We start from the raw sequence: 17,693 nt of genomic DNA on the forward strand, positions 1-17,693 counted from the left end.
CCTAAAGTGGTGGTTGATGTAACACAGGCTATGAAATGTATGCAGTCAGTTACTAAGGTAACTTGGCCCCTGAAACCCATTTTGTGAAATAGCAATGTAATTTGAATATTTTTGGAATTGACCTCAATATTTAGGTTTCCTTTGTATTTTTTTTTTTTTTTAAGATTTTATTTACTGGGGCCCCTGGGTGCTCAGTGGGTTAAAGCCTCTGCCTTCGGCTCGGGTCATGATCTCGGGGTCCTGGGATCTCAGGGTTCTGGGATCGAGCCCTGTGTCGGGCTCTCTGCTCAGCAGTGAGCCTGCTTTCTCCTCACTCTGGCTGCCTCTCTGCCTACTTGTGATCTCTGTCAAATAAATAAATAAATAAAATCTTTAAAAAAAAGTCAGTTGTTATGAAAAAAAAAAAGATTTTATTTACTGATTTGAGAGAGAGAGAGAGAGCAGGAGCAGAAGGAGAGAGGCTGAGGGGAGAGGGACAAGCAGACTCACCACTGAGCTGGGGGGTGGGGGAACTGACTCAGGGCCATCATGGGGCTTGAACCCAGGACCCTGAAATGATGACCTGAGACAACGTCACTTAGCTAACTGAGTCACCTAGTGCTCCCCACCCTTTGTATATTCCTAAACAATGCTGTGACATGTCATTTATGTATGCATGAAAGCCAAGGTAACAAGTAGTTACTCCAACTTAGATTCTTCCCTTCAGAGACTCAGCCCACCTCCCCTTCTCCCAGGTATTCGTCACCCTATAGGGCTGTGACAGCATGGGTGGATGATGACAGACAGCCTAGCGAAGATTTCTCTGCTCTCAAAGAACTTAACAACCTGTTGAGGTTTGCTAGCAGACCAAACTCTAACAAACAATAATTTTGCTTCAGTTTGAATATTGTGCTGATTAAAATATGGCCATTTATGCTGAGAATAGCTTTTGGCATTAGAGATTTGTCATGTGCTCTTACCAATTGTAAAACGGATAAATAAGCAAAAACTCAAAATGGCAGAATTATATCCTTTTGCATCTGGATTGTACTCTGTTCCTTGTCCAGGTCTCGGGATTGACAAGAATGACAAGCTGGGCTTGGCCTATTTATTTCTACAGCAGTCTGAAAGGAATGTGTCCAATTGAGGATACCTGAGGACACCTAGTCTCCCTCAGCTTCGGACTCCCACCCAGAGGGGGGAGTCTCCAGGTCGGAGAAGCCCACAACCCAGGTTTTTGTTTGCTTGTTTTTGTTTTTTGAGAACTCGAAATCTAGACTTTTTATAGGAAATCTGTGATTTCTAAATATTGGTGCCTCGTACATATGTGTTGGCCTGTGGAACTGGGCCCAGTTCAACCTGAAGACATTGGTCTGTGACCTTTGGCCAAATGGTTTCCAAGCTCTAATTTTCTACATAAAAAGTCAGACCTCACCGCTCTCTTTAGAGGTCAAACAATGCTTGTGTCACACGAGGTAGAACACGCTCCTTTTCATTATTACAGCTGCTCAGCCTTCTTTTTCAGTTTTGAATAAATTAGAGGAGAAATGTACTTGATTTACAAAAAAAAAAAAGGCATGTCTAAAGTTCAATGAATTACACTGTTTTATTTCCATTTTTTTCTGGTAAGATTATACTGTCAGAAAACATTTACTAAATAGTCCATGGCATTTTTTTTCTCAATGAACATATACTGTGGTTTTTTATTTGCCAATTTTCTTGTTGTTTTAGTTAAAAAGAAAGGAAATAACTTATTTTGGGTAGTATCTATCTAAGGAGTAGTTAACTAAATAATGGTGAAATTTTACAAAATGAGATCTTCATTTATCCGGGGCGGTGTAACACTTGCTGTAGGAGGAAAGTCTCTTTGATTAGGTGTTGAGTAAAATGATTTTAACAGGAGGATCAAATCATGGTGGAATGGACTCCAGTCTCCAATATCCCTCTCTGAACCAATTCAGTTCCTTAACTGATCTTGTCAAGGACATAGCAAGAGTTGTATTTGTTTCAGGTAGTAAATACCTTAGAATATTTGTTTCTCTCTTCATGCTTGTGAAGTAGTATAAAGCAGTAGTATAAAGCAGTTGTGGGACACGTAATAAACTTCCATTTATATTAGAATGATATAAAATTAGGTGTGCTAGTGAATGAAGTCTGCTTTACTGACTTTATTTAAAAATAAACATTTATTAAGAAGTTATTATTATATTGAGATGAAAAGATAAATCAACAAAATTACTAATAGTTGTGCAATTTATAGCATATGTGTGATAATTAAAATTATATTTTCTCTCCTCTTCCCTCTTGCTCTGTGACCTTTGCAAAATAGAAATAGCAAACTATTTCTTTCAGTTGGCATTATTTGGGAGTAAGAGAGATAGAAAAAGTACTTTGTGGGAAGCTCTTCTTTCCTTTCTAAGCCTCCTGAAGTCTGTAGTCTTCCATTGACAGTTGGAGACTCATTTATAGGCTTATAAGGGTATCCTGAGAAAGTCTTCATGAAAAGTTTGAGGACTGTTATTTCAGGTGTCAAATTATTTCATTCTGGGTAAAGAAATTTATATTACATTAAAGTAGTGAAAAGAAAACCAGTGATTAAATTCTTATAATAAAATTTAAAAATCTTACTGCTCTGTTGATTGAATTTAGAATATTTGCCTAGATTATTGTGTGATTTTTAATTCTCTAGTCAGCATTTCAGTGGTGAATAAGAAAAATTAGTGCAGATCAAGTAACATGGAGAGAAAAAAAGAGACAGCACTAGATAACCGAAGCAGACAACAGGAGGTAAAAGCTCAGATCTTGGCAAAAACCGCATTACCCAATGGTAAGTCTTGCCCATAATACTCTATAATAGTGAACTCTCTTATGGCACTTAGTAGGTGCCAGGCTGTTCTAAAACTTTATATATATCATGGATGGATGCATAAAAAATAGATATACTGATAGACAAGAGAATTTAATTATGTCCATTTTAGCATTAAAATCTCCATTCAGATGTCATTGAAAAGAGAAATCTCAGTTCTCAGGAACTAGTAGACATTTGGCTACCAAGCCAGTGCCTAGATGGAGTTAACCAGTAAGCATCCTCAGGCAAGAATTGCCAAATTTCACCTGGTTCAAATCCATTGGCCACGGGACGCCTGGGTGGCTCAGTTGGTTGGGCAGCTGCCTTCAGCTCAGGTCATGATCCCAGGGTCCTGGGATCGAGTCCCACATCGGGCTTCTTGCTCGGCAGGGAGCCTGCTTCTCCCTCTGCCTCTGCCTGCCTCTTTGTCTGCCTGTGCTCACCCGCTCGCTCGCTCTCTCTCCCTCTGTCTCTGGCAAATAAATAAATAAAATCTTTAAAAAAAAAATCCATTGGCCATTAAGACTGTTCATAAATGATTAATATTTGCTATAGCATAAAACACACTGTCTTGCAATGTCAAGGGTTGCCAATATGAATAATTATCATCACAGTGCTGTACCACACAAAGTAGTCATTTAAGTTTTTTAGACTTTTGATACTAGGGAAGTGGTTTTTCACCTTCCCTTATTGGTTATCTAAGATGTATGTCCGTGTGAGTATCTCTGTATATGTATGTGTACGTGTTAACATGTATTCTCATGCATATGCCCATGTGTACATGTTTACATGTAATTGATGACTTTGTCCAAGAGATAAAGATGAGAAAAGTGCTGTATGGTCTTAAAAATCAATCAAAACTTTCTGTTGGCTTGTAGACAGAGTGCTGATAAGAAAGCTGGAATTTTTCATGGCTAAAATACGCAGAACAGGAGGAGGGATCAAAAGGTTCTAGGTGTGGTGGAAGGAGAAATGCAGAGACCAAATGCCAGGCAAGGTGTGACATTTCAGGTGTAAGAGTGAATGACAGCGGTGAGTAGCAGGGGTGGGCAAAAGTTCTGAAAGGAGGAAGAGTAACAATAGGCAAAGAAGGAAATAGAAGCGATTGACTGGCATGACCTTCCCATGCATCAGATTTGTGTTGTGTTCCTGGATCTTTCTTCATTCTATTCTTGATCCTGTCAGGGCTTGACTAGATAGATATTGGACCAAGTGATCCCGAGAGCCCTCAGGTGCAGATTTTGAAGACAAACACTAAGAGGTGGATAGCTTTATGAAGTAGACATTCACTATACATTGAATTGGATATTTGGACCATATTTTAACGTGTAGTCCTCCTTTCTCTGTTTTCCTCCTTGTGTTTATACAAAATTACAGAGAGGTAGGGATTGTATTTTTTTAAATAAAAATGTTTATATAAATTTAAATAAATTCTTCCAGATTTTCAAGCCTAGGTGCTTCAAATAAAAACTACAAGTATACCAGGAAAATTTATACATTAAGTCACTAGTTCAATAAATATTTTCTTAGAGTTTGTGCTAAGCACAAAGGACATGGCTATGGAGAGGTTAAGGGGCCTGTCCTCATATGGTTTACAATCTGGTGGAGAAGGGTTAACTTTCTATTTCTCTTCTTCCACAGGTTCATCATGCACACTATTTGAATCAAACTTGCACGTTTCTGACTCACTCATCCAGTAGGAAAAATTCAGAAATTCATTTGGGAGTAGCAATATTAAAATATGAATTTGTCTCTGGATCCAGTCAATCATAAAATTCCCAAATGTAGTGTCTCTTTTGACAATGGGATAGGTTTTCAGGACAAGATGTCCATGTTGATAAGCCCATAGGCAGTGACTTAAGACAGTGTCCTTCATATATATGGGGGAACATAAATGTTACTTTATTTCCCCATCTTTAACACACTCCACTTAATGAAGGGATACTTTGATAGCTAAAACATAAAATTATTTCCATATATACATCACCTGTCATAAAAAGTTTGAGTCATTTTTTGTCAAACATCTGTCTTTCCTACTCCTTCCTTCCTTCTTTTTCTTTCTTCCATTCTCTCTCTTTCTTTCTTTTTCTTTATTTCTTTACCTTCCTTCCTTCCTCCCTCCCTCCCTCCTTCTCCTTCCTCCCTCACTTCTTCCCTCTCTTCCTTCCTTCCACCCATCTTTCCTTCCTTCCCTCCCTCCCCCCCTCCTTCCCTCCCTTCCCTCCCTCCCTCCCTCCCTCTCTTTCTTTCTTTTAGATTTATATATTTATTTGAGAGAGTGCGCACAAGTGGCGGGGGGGAGAGGCAAAGGGTGAGGATCCTCAAGCAGACTCCTTGCTGAGCATGGAACACAACTGACACAGGGCTTGATCCTAGGACCCAAGATCATGGCCTGATCTGAATTCAAGGGTCAGACGCTTAACTGACTGAGTGACCCAGGTGCCCCTCAAAAAACTACATTTCTCAATAGTAAAAGTAAATTATAGAAAATTATTTTTGAGGCAGGATAACAAAGAAATATAAGGCAGTTTTTGAAATCAAAGGAGATTTTCTTGTTTCTGTCTCTTGACCATGGTGTTCAATCCAAGCCCTTACTTTAAAAAATTTGGGAGAACACATGACCAGTTTTTTAAAAATAATTTTTAATTTTTTATTAACATATAATGTATTATTAGCCCCAGGGGTACAGGTCTATGAATCGCCAGGTTTACACACTTCGCAACACTCACCACAGCACATACCTTCCCCAATGTCCACAACCCAACCACCTTCTCCCTACTCCCCTCCCCCCCAGCAACCCTCAGTTTGTCTTGTGAGATTAAGAGTCTCATATGGTTTGTCTCCCTCCCGATCCCATCTTGTCTTATTTATTCCTTTCCTATCCACCAAACCACCCATATTTCCTCTCAACTTACTCATATCAGGGAGATCATATGATAATTGTCTTTCTCTGATTGTCTTATTTTGCTAAGCATAATACCCTCTAGTTCCATCCATGTCTTTGCAAATGGCAAGATTTCATTTCTTTTGATGGCTGCATAGTATTCCATTGTGTATATATACCACATCTTCTTTATCCATTCATCTGTTGATGGACATCTAGGTTCTTTCCATAGTTTGGCTATTGTGGACATTGGTGCTATAAACATTCAGGTGCACGTGCCCCTTTGGATCACTACATTTGTATCTATAGGGTAAAAACCCTGTAGTGTAATTGCTGGGTCATAGGGTAGCTCTATTTTCAACTTTTTGAGGAATTTCCATACTGTTTTCCAGAGTGGTTGCACCAGCTTGCATTCCCACCAACAGTGTAGGAGGGTTCCCCTTTCTCCCCATCCTCACCAACATCTGTCGTTTTCTGACTTGTTAATTTTAGCCATTCTGACTGGTGTGACGTGGTACCTCATTGTGGTTTTCATTTGTATTGCCCTGATGCCGAGTGATGTGGAGCACTTTTTCATGTTTCTATTGGCCAACTGGATGTCTTCTTTGCAGAAATGTCTGTTCATGTCCTCTGCCCATTTCTTGCTTGGATTATTTGTTCTTTGGGTGTTGAGTTTGATCAGTTCTTTATAGATTTTGGATACTAGCCCTTTATCTGATATGTCATTTGCAAATATCTTCTGCCATTCAAGACATGACCAGTTTTACATGAATTACTAAAATACCATTTCCATCTCCACTCAGTTAAAAATCTACATATAATTATTAATAATGATTTATAATTCTAAAGTACATTTTTCTGGTAGTACCCAAGGTGCTTTTAAGAGACAAGTAACATTCTAAAATCTGAGGAGCCCCTTATTAGAAAGGATTATAGTTTAAGAGACCAACCTGCCTTACCCTAGCTGCTCTCTGTTTTCTCTTTATGAGCATGCCTGATTTTTAAGGCATGATATATCTTCAAGGCCTCTCTAAACATAGCATACATTATGATGATTCTTTCATCATCATTTGGGCCATATGACTCTTCTGTATTCATTGAACTAATAGTTAATCTTTTCGTTCAAGAATTTCATTTAAAATGGCTCTGCAGATAGAAGGAGATGTTACTTGGAATTTTTGTCACATTTCCTCCATTTCTGTTAGAAGTGCTCTTTCAAGGAATGACACCAGAAGTGTGGGGAAATATAAAATGAGCACTGGTGGATGGGACGCTTCATGACAGGTTGACAGAGACAGGCCCTGACTCTGTGTCCTGCTTCGGCCACAACCTGGTCAAGTTGGGCATACTTAAAACTATTTTTTCCTAGCAACTCTTTTGGTTTATCTTGTCACTGTAGGTTTCTGAACTGGGGACCAGCTATGGCTGTCAGTGTATTTCAAAAATTTATTTCTGGGGGATGGGTAAATCCCCCCTAATCTCCACAAATAACATGCATGATTTTGTTTAAGGACATAATCCCCCCCCGCCCCGGGTTCATAACTTTATTCAGAGACTCCAAAGGATCTGAGATCTTTAAAAGAACATTTAGAGGATCACTCAAATCTTTTCAGTGGTAACATTCTATGGTCATAGAATGTCTGTCTATATGTGCATGAACATTTTCTTCTAGACTATAAAACTGTGTTTAGCATACTTGAAGGAAAGATTCTGATCAGCTTCAAGAGCATGGCTTAGAAATTCTGTTAGGAGACAAAAAGCTGGGGGTGCGTGGGTGGTTTAGTGGGTTAAGCCTCTGCCTTTGGCTCAGGTCATGATCTCAGGGTCCTGGGATCGAGCCCACATTGGGCTCTCTGCTCAGCGGGGAGCCTGTTTCCACCTCTCTCTCTCTGCTTGCCTCTCTGCCTATTTGTGATCTCTGTCTGTCAAATAAATAAATAAAATCTTTAAAAAAAAAAAAAGAAGGCAGAAAGCTCTAATGCTAGGGAATCTTGGCCGACAATTCCATCATACATAGCACATACAGGTATATACACACACGTATGCATTTATGAATATACATATGTAAAAGTACTACATATATTTCATTAAAGGCAGCCCTAATCAAGTTTTTAAAAGTAGTTACTTAGAATGTCAATGTCTGACTTGGCAAAACTGTAGTCACTTCAGCCTCAACATTAAGCAAATGTGTATTTAAAAATCCTTCCCAGTATCCCAATTTGTCTTAGATGTGTCTCTTGTAAGTAGCATATAGCTGGATTTTCCCCCCAACTCAACAACGTCTGTTTTAACTGATGAATTTCATTTAATTACATTAATTACATTTATTTAAATTTATTTTTATTACTTGTATATCCTATTTACTATGTCTTGTATGCTTTTTTCTATTTTCTCATTTCTTGCCTTTTTTAGGGTAAATTACATTTTAAAATTTCCTCTTAACTGTGTTAAAAGTTTTAGAATCTCTTTCTAGAGTTTTAGTTGTTACTCTTAAAATCTTAACACCAATTTATGCACTTATAGTTTACTTTTGGTATTCTACTTCTTCTGTCTGTACTTCTTTTTATTTTAGCAGTTCTTTCAGATTCTTTTAACACTTCTTTAAGTGATGATTTCTGCGTATTATGATCTCTCTTATCCTTACTTGTCTTTATTTTTGAATGGTAGTTTGGTTGGTTATAGGATTCTAGGTTGACAGTATTTTCTTTCAACACTTTGAAGATACTATTCAATGATTTTCTGGTCTCCCTTGCTACTGATGAGAAGTCCATATTGTCTTTAGTCGTCAAGATGTCTATTTTCCTTGATTGCTTTTGATACTTGATCTCTTTCTTTGATAATCTAAAGTTTCACTCTGGACTATTCTGGGTGTGAATTTGATTATGTATTTATATTTTCAGTAAAGTGCTATGCTGTATTAACTGGTTTGACATCTCCCCCCATCAATAAATATTGATACAGGATATCTTCCCATATCCATAAATATTCATCTACTTTGTCAACTTAAATTTTTGCATTTCTGTATAGCTGAAAATTAAGGTATTTAATTTCATTTTTTATTTGAATAAAATCATATATACATACACCCAAGAAAAAGTGGTCAAAACCTGGGATATCACTGATGTCTTGAGTAGCTTACTGGTGCACTGAAGCCACTCACACCATGTCAGGGATTGTGGATTGTTTGCCTCTCTTCCCAACTCTACATTCAATGATGTCACTTTAGTCATAATAGGAATGTTTATATTATGAAAATTGTCTGATGCTGTAAATCAGGGATTTTTTTTTTCCTGGCAAGTTGATCCTTTTTTAAAAATTTAAGTTCAGTTAGTTAACATATGATGTATTATTGGTTTCTGAGGTAGAGGTCATTGATTCATCAGTCTTATATAATACTCAGTGCTCATTACATCACATGCCCTCCTTGATGTCCATCACCCATTTACCCTATCTCTCCACCCTCCTCCCCTCCAGCAAACCCCAGATTGTTTTTTATGATTAAGAATCTCTTATGGTTTGCTCCTTCTCTGATTTCATCTTGTTTTATTTTTTCTTCTCTTCCTCTATGATTCTCTGTTTTGTTTCTTAAATTCCACATGTAAGTGACATCAGATGATAGTTGTCTTTCTCTGATTAGCTTATTTTTCTTACATAATACCCTCTAGTTCCATCCACGTTTTTGCAAATGGCAAGATTTCATTTTTTTAATGGCTGAGTAATATTCCATTGTATAAATATACCACATCTTCTCTATCCATTCAACTGTCAATGGACATTTGGGCTCTTTCTATAGTTTGGCTATTGTGAACACTGCTGATATAAACTTTGATGTGCAGGTACCCCTTTGATGACTATATTTATATCTTTGGGATAAATACCCAGTAGTGTAACTGCTGGTCATAGGGTAGCTATATATTTTCAACTTCTTGAGGTCTCTATAATGTTTTCCAGAGTGGCTGCATCAGTTTGCATTTCCACCAACAGTGTAAGAGAGTTCCCCTTCCTTGCCAACAACTGTTGTTTTGTGAGTTGTTCATTTTAGCCATTCTGACTGATGTGAGGTGGTATCTCACTGTGGTTTTTTATTTTTATTTCCCTGATGGCAAGTTATTTCTTAAACATTCACCAACACACCACTACTTATCTTCCTTCTAGTAGACCCTTGTCTCTTGCTAGCATCTATGATACCCACCTTCTGTAAGCTCATCTTTGCCAAATGAAGAAACACTCCTGACTTTAGCAAGAAGTCTGTTTACAGTCTCAAGTCTATTAAGTAGTTAGCCAAGGAATCAGTCATTATTTCATCTATTAGTACACTTATTTAGTGAATATTTTTGAAAGCTTATTATGGGCCAAGCAGCATGTTGGGCAGGGAAAACACACAGATGACCAAGAACAGAATATCTACCAAGCCAAAGGTCAGTTTTAATCCCAAGTGTACCTCCTTCCTACCACTTAGTGTGATCATTTGTTGGGCTGTATTCCTGAGTCCCACTGTATCTCCACTTAATCTTTCTGCATTATGACATCCATGTCAACTAAATGGAAAGAAGATGTGGCCAGAGGCATGACATGGATTGGTTGTTTTTGTTTATAGGCGTAAACTTATCTTAGCAAATAATGCTTTAGTCTTGCCGAGTAAAGAGCACAGAACCCATTGTTTATCCATAAGCTTTTATAACCTCATCAAATGTCTTCTAGTAAGCAATTTTAATTAAGTTTTCATCTATGGAATTACACATTTTGACATAAATTTTACATGTTTGAGAGTTGATTCCTACTTACTATAATTCCAAGAAGAGTACTTAAAAATTTAAATTCTGGAGACATCAAGTAGTTCTTTCAATGTTACATTTTGATGAGTTCAGGATAAATTAATAGAAAGCAGATGAATGAAGTTATTCTAGAGCTCACATGGGTTTAAAAATTAAGCTAGATATATTGACAAAATATGCTTTGGCTTTGCCAAGTTTCCATATTTTTTTAAGGATTTTGAAACATTTTGTTGAGCTGAAAATGTGACTAAAACTACGAATGTACTATTTAACTAGCGTAGTGTCTATTAAAACAATATAAAATTTTTAACTGAATTGATTATTCTACCTTTATGTAAATATGATCAAATTTGTATCTTAGTTTACTAATTTAAAAATAACTCCTGGGCACCTGGATGGCTCAATTTGTCAAGTGTCCAACTCTTGGTTTCAGCTCAGCTTGTGATCTCAGGGTCCTAGGATGGAGCCCCTTATGGGACTCTGTGCTCTATAGTGAGTCTGCCTGAGGATTCTTTCCCTCACCCTCTGCCCCTTTCCCTGTTTGTGCTCTCTTTCTTTAAAATAAATAAATAGATCTTAAAAAAAAAAAAAACACAAAGAATTATGTATTTCATAGATTAATTATAGATAGGTGTCTCATAATTAAAAGAATGTGTTAAACATTCTTTTAACAGGAAAACATTAAAACTAAGATCCAAGTTTAGTTCTTGGTGAGACCTTGTAAGCTCTTTAAAATATTAAGTTGTTATATAAATTATTGCATAAATTAAGAAAACATGTAAATCCCAAGATTTGTGTTACAATATTTCCCAACCATCCATAATCTTGTGAAACAAATATCTTTTCTTTTTTTCCTTCTTTTTCTTTCTTTCTTTCTTTTTTTTTTTTAAGATTTTATTTATTTATTTGACTGAGAGAGATCACAAGCAGGCAGAGAGGCAGGCAGAGAGAGAGGGAGAAGTAGGCTCCCTGCTTAGCAGAGACCGCAATGTGGGGCTAGATCCCAGAACCCCAGGATCATGACCTGAGCCCAAGGCAGAGGCTTAACACACTGAGCCACCTAGGCACCTGCAAATGTATCTTTCATATTCAAAATTGTTTGATACAAAATCACAAAGAAGTCTTATTCAAAAAATCTTAAAGAACTCATTCAAAGTATTGAGGGAATTATCAAAAGAGAGAAATGTGATTGCCCAGGCAGTTCTTCAATGAGCTCAGATTGTAAAATTGGAATTGTAAAAAAATAATAAAAAAATATGGAAGAATGGCCATGTAAGTGGGGATTAGTGCAAAAGTGGCACAATCTTGTTTAGAGGGTGTAATAAGGGTTAATTTTAACATGCACAGAGGCACCTGGGTGGCTCAGTTAATTGTCTGACTCTTGATTTCGGCGTGGTCACGTTCTCAAGCTCATGAGCTCGGCCCTGTGTTGGGCTCTGCATTGTGCATGAAGCTTGCTTAGGATTCTCTCTTTCCCTCTCCCTCTACCTATCTCCACCCATTCACACACTCTCTCTCTCTCAAAATGAAATGAAATAAAATGAAATAAAATGAAATGAAATGAAATAAAATAAAATAAAATAAAATAGCGGCTCCTGGGTGGCTCAGCGGGATAAGCCTCTGGCTTTGGCTCCAGTCATGATCCCAGGGTCCTGGGATTGAGTCCTGCATTGCACTCCCCACTCAGCGGGAAGCCTGCTTCTTCCTTTTATTCTGCCACTCTCCCTGCTTCTGCTCTCCCTCTCTCTTGTATTAAAAAAAATAAAATCTTTGTGTACAGTGTAAAAGAATGGTCAAGTTTCATTCTTCTACTTATAGCTGTCCAGTTTTCCCAGCACCATTTATTGAAGAGACTGTCTTTTTTCCACTGTATATTTTTTCGTTTTGTCGAAGATTAATTGACCATAGAGTTGAGGGTCCATATCTGGGCTCTCTACTCTGTTCCACTGGTCTATGTGTCTGTTTTTATGCCAGTACCATGTTGTCTTGGTGATCATAGCTTTGTAATAAAGCTTGAAATCAGGTAACGTAATGCCCCCAGCTTTATTTTTGTTTTTCAACATTTCCTTAGCAATTCGGGGTCTCTTCTGATTCCATACAAATTTTTGGATTATTTGCTCCAGCTCTTTGAAGAATACAGGTGGAATTTTGATCAGAATGGCATTAAAAGTATATATTGCTCTAGGCAGTATAGACATTTTAACAATGTTTATTCTTCTGATCCAAGAGCATAGAATGGTCTTCCATCTTTTTGTGTCTTCTTCAATTTCTTTCATGAGTGTTCTGCAGTTCCTTAAGTACAGATCCTTTACCTCTTTTGTTAGGTTTATTCCCAGGCATCTTATGGTTCTTGGTGTTATAGTAAATGGAATCGATTCTCTAATTTCCCTTTCTGTATTTTCATTGTTAGTGTATAAGAAAGCCACTGATTTCTGCATATTGACTTTGTGTCCTGCCACGTTGCTGAATTGCTGTATGAGTTCTAGTAGTTTGGGGGTGGAGTCTTTTGGGTTTTCCATATAAAGAATCATGTCATCTACGAATAGAGAGAGTTTGACTTCTTCATTGCCAATTTGGATACCTTTTTTTTCTCTTTGTTGTCTGATTGCTGTTGTTAGGACTTCTAATACTATGTTGAACAAGAGTGGTGAAAGTGGGCATCCTTGTCTTGTTCCTGATCTCAACGGGAAGGCTGCAAGCTTTTTCCCATTGAGGATGATATTTGCTGTGGGTCTTTCATAGATAGATTTGGTGAGGTTCAGGAATGTTCCCTCCATCCCTATACTTTGAAGTGTTTTAATCAGGAATGGATGCTGGACTTTGTCAAATGCTTTTTCTGCATCAATTGAGAGGACCATGTGGTTCTTGTCCCTTCTCATATTAATTTGTTATATCACATTGATTGATTTGTGAATGTTGAACCATCCTTGTAGCCCAGGGATGAATCCCACCTGATCATGGTGGATAATCTTTTTAAGGTGCTGTTGGATCCTGTTGGCTAGGATCTTGTTGAGAATCTTAGCATCCATATTCATCAGTGATGTTGGTCTGAAATTCTCCTTTTTGGTAGGGTCTTTGTCTGGTTTGGGGATCAGGGTAATGCTGGCTTCATAGAAAGAGTCTGGAAGTTTTCCTTCTGCTTCAGTTTTTTGAAACAGCTTCAGGAGAATAGGTGTTATTTCTTCTTTGAATGTTTGGTACAATTCCCCAGGGAACCCGTCAGGTCCTGGGCTCTTGTTTTTTGGGAGGTTTTTGATCATTGCTTCAATCTCGTTATTAGATATTGGTCTATTCAGGTTGTCGATTTCTTCCTGGTTCAATTTTGGGAGTTTGTAGTTTTCCAGGAATGCATCCATTTCATCTAGGTTGCTAAGCTTATTGGCATATAACTGTTGATAATAACTTCTGATGATTGTTTCTACTTCCTTGGTGTTAGTTGTGATCTCTCCCTTTTCATTCATAATTTTATGAATTTGGGCTTTCTCTCTTTTCTTTTGGATTAGTGTGGCCAATGGTTTATCAATTCTCTTACACTGTACACAAACATAAACTCAAAATGGATAAAAGACCTCAACATGAGACAGTAATCCATCAGAATCCTAGAGGAGAACATAAGCAGTAATCTCTTCGATATCAGCCACAGCAGCTTCTTTCAAGATATGTCTCCAAAGGCAAAGGAAGCAAAAGCGAAAATAAACTTTTGGGACTTCATCAAAATCAAAAGCTTCTGCACAGCAAAGGAAACAGTCAAAAAAACAAAGAGGCAACCCACAGAATGGGAGAAGATATTTGCAAATGACAGTACAGACAAAAAGTTGATATCCAGGATCTATAATGAACTCCTCAAACTCAACACACATGAAACAGGCAAACATATCAAAAAATGGGCAGAAGATATGAACAGACACTTCTCCAATGAAGACATACAAATAGCTATCAGACACATGAAAAAATGTTCATCATCACTAGCCCTCAGGGAGATTCAAATTAAAACCACATTGAGATATCACCTTACACCAGTTAGAATGGCCAAAATTAACAAAACAGGAAACAGCATGTGTTGGAGAGGATGTGGAGAAAGGGGAACCCTCTTCCACTGTTGGTGGGAATGCAAGTTGGTGCAGCCTCTTTGGAGAACAGTGTGGAGATTCCTCAAGAAATTAAAAATAGAGCTTCCCTATGACTCTGTAATTGCACTCCTGGGTATTTACCCCAAAGATACAGATGTCGTGAAAAGAAGGGCCATCTGTACCCCAATGTTTATAGCAGCAATGGCCACGGTTGCCAAACTATGGAAAGAACCAAGATGCCCTTCAATGGACGAATGGATAAGGAAGATGGGGTCTATATACACTATGGAGTATTATGCCTCCATCAGAAAAGATGAATACCCAACTTTTGTAGCAACATGGACGGGACTGGAAGAGATTATGCTGAGTGAAATAAGTCAAGCAGAGAGAGTCAACTATCATATGGTTTCACTTATTTGTGGAGCATAACAAATATCATGGAGGACAAGGGGTGTTAGAGAGGAGAAGGGAGTTGGGGTAAATTGGAAGGGGAGGTGAATCATGAGAGACTATGGACTCTGAAAAACAATCTGAGGGTTTGAAGTGGCGGGGGGTGGGAGGTTGGGGTACCAGGTGGTGGGTATTATAGAGGGCACGGCTTGCATGGAGCACTGGGTGTGGTGAAAAAAATAATGAATACTGTTTTTCTGAAAATAAATAAATTATTTTAAAAAAGTAAAATCTTAAAAAAAAATTCTTTAAGCCTCATGAAACACCAAAGACCACAAAAAGGACATTCAGAGCAAGAAGAAAAATATGTTCAACTTTGGAATGACAGAATATGGTTGCCTTTGAATAACATGGGTCTGAACTGTGCAGGTCCACTTATACACAGATTTTTGTATAGTACAGTACTATAAAAATATTTTATCTTCCTTACGGTTTTCTTCATAACACTTTTTCTCTAGCTTACATTATTATAAGAATACAGTATATAATACATATACAAAATATTTGTTAATGACTTTTTATGTTATTGGTGAGGTTTGTGGTCAACAGTAGCTTACTAGTAGTTAAGGGAGTAAAATATTGTATGTGGACTTTTGACTATGTGGGGGTTGGTGGATGGTATTGGTACTCCTAACCCTCGTGTTTTTAAAAGTTCAACTGTAGTATTAATAGAAGGTGGAAAGAGGACAGATAAAATCAATGCCTCTCTTCCTTATTGAAGAACATAATGTTCAGACTCTAAAATCTAGGGTAAATATTCTAGACAGGACACATTTGACTAGGACAGAATAAAAAGTTAAATAAGTTCATGCCTTTAAATAGATTCATACTTCAATTTTTGAGTGACATATGCAGGATGATTACTAAGTCTACAGATGTGACCACCAATCCACTGCTGACAAAACTTAAGGAGAGTTTGCCAACAATGTGAGTGGGGCCAGGAGACAGGAAATGAGCACATTCTATTGCTGTTAACGAAAGAAGAAACTGTCGGACGATGAAATTAGAATGCTGATCCTGGGCAATAATTGAAAACAAATTACAAATCTAATGATTTCTAAGTACCTGAAAGAAAAGCAGAGTTATTAATTGTCAGAGCCAAATGCAGAAGAACAAAATGCATTGACAAGCCGTTATCTTATTCTCAGCAAGATGATACAGTCTCTCATTAAAAACCTGGATGGCAGAAGAGTTGGTTGGATTAACAGCATGCCTCTGTGACTATGGAGAGAGATTCTTTAGAAGAGAAAAGGGTCTTAACCTTGATCTTGTTCTGTTCAGTGTCTATTAATGACTTAAATGAAGGCGTATATAATATTCATCACATTTGCAGAGAAGTCCAGATTGTGAGGAAAAGTTCATAGACAGATGACAAGTGTAAAAAGATAACCAATTCCTGGAATAATGGGTTTAAACTAACATGATGAAAATTAACAGAGATTACTATAAAGTTCTGGATTTAGGTAAAAAAGAAAAAACCAAAGCCTATGGAAGGGGTTGGGAGTCCAGCATGCCAACAGTTTGTGTGCAAGTTTGATGGACCATCCCATCTCAGTTGCTGTTTCCTATCTCACGAGACGTAAAGTCATCCCACTTTACAATGGCCAGAGGCACATTTTGATTAGACTGTTCACTTTTGGGAGGAAAGTAGGGAGGATGGTGGTAATTGTTGCAGTTAACTAAAATTGGTGCTTGTTCAAATGGTTGGACCTACACCCAATAAGCCAGCTTACCTGTGAAGTGTAGAACAGGTGAGCAATTGAACAAGCAACGTTCAGGAGCAAATCCTGGCTACACTGTTGGGAGTCTGTGTTTTTGGAGAGGTCTCATAACTTCTTTTAGCCTCAGTTTCCTTGGCTGAAAAATGAAGATAAAAATACCTACTTTGCAGAGTTGCCATGAGGATTATAGACATGTAAGAGACATCTCCCAGTGTCTGCCTGCTATGTGTCTAGTAAATGGTAACTATTAGTATAATAATTATCTTTTTACCAGCTCTTGGAAAGAAAAGCATGTATAGACTTCATAGATTAGGATTCCTTCATGGCTTCCTGGTCCCCAGCAATAGGGTATTTCTTTCTAAACAGTATTTAGAAGAGTATTAGGACACCATCTTTATGAAGACTGCACTCAGGATCAGATTTTTAAATTTTGATGAAGGTGGTCTGTATTGGAAACAAGTATTATTTTCTACATACATTTCAAGGGAAGAGGACACCCAAGCTCTGGGGCTTAAGGTTGCAAATGTTGGAGCCTGATTTGAGGAGAGGTGCTAATGGTAATAGAGATTTAACTGCTAAGGATTTTTTAAAGAACTGTTAATGTTTTTATTAGTGCTCTCTTACAAAGCTCTACAGTTCCTGAGAGGTCTGCCTAACCTTATTTTCCCAGTAAAGTCTGTTATTTTTCATGTACAATTTTGCAGAAAGCAAGGTTTTGTTTGTTTGTTTTCAGGTACACATATATTATATTAGAGCAGAAATGCTGTATATGGAACATAGGAATGTAAATGAAACCTCACATTTACTTAATACCTTACTCTTAAAATAATTCCACAAACAACTCATAGCTAGTAATAAACACAGGAAGTACAGTGAAAAAGAGCCTTGATTTAGACCTTCAAGTTGCTGGGCTCTAATCTGAGAGCTTCACTCATTGGCTATTTGACATAGGCTGAACTGTATAGC

The sequence above is a fragment of the Neovison vison genome, chromosome 6, assembly GCF_020171115.1.
Source record: "Neovison vison isolate M4711 chromosome 6, ASM_NN_V1, whole genome shotgun sequence".
NCBI lineage: Eukaryota > Metazoa > Chordata > Mammalia > Carnivora > Mustelidae > Neogale > Neogale vison.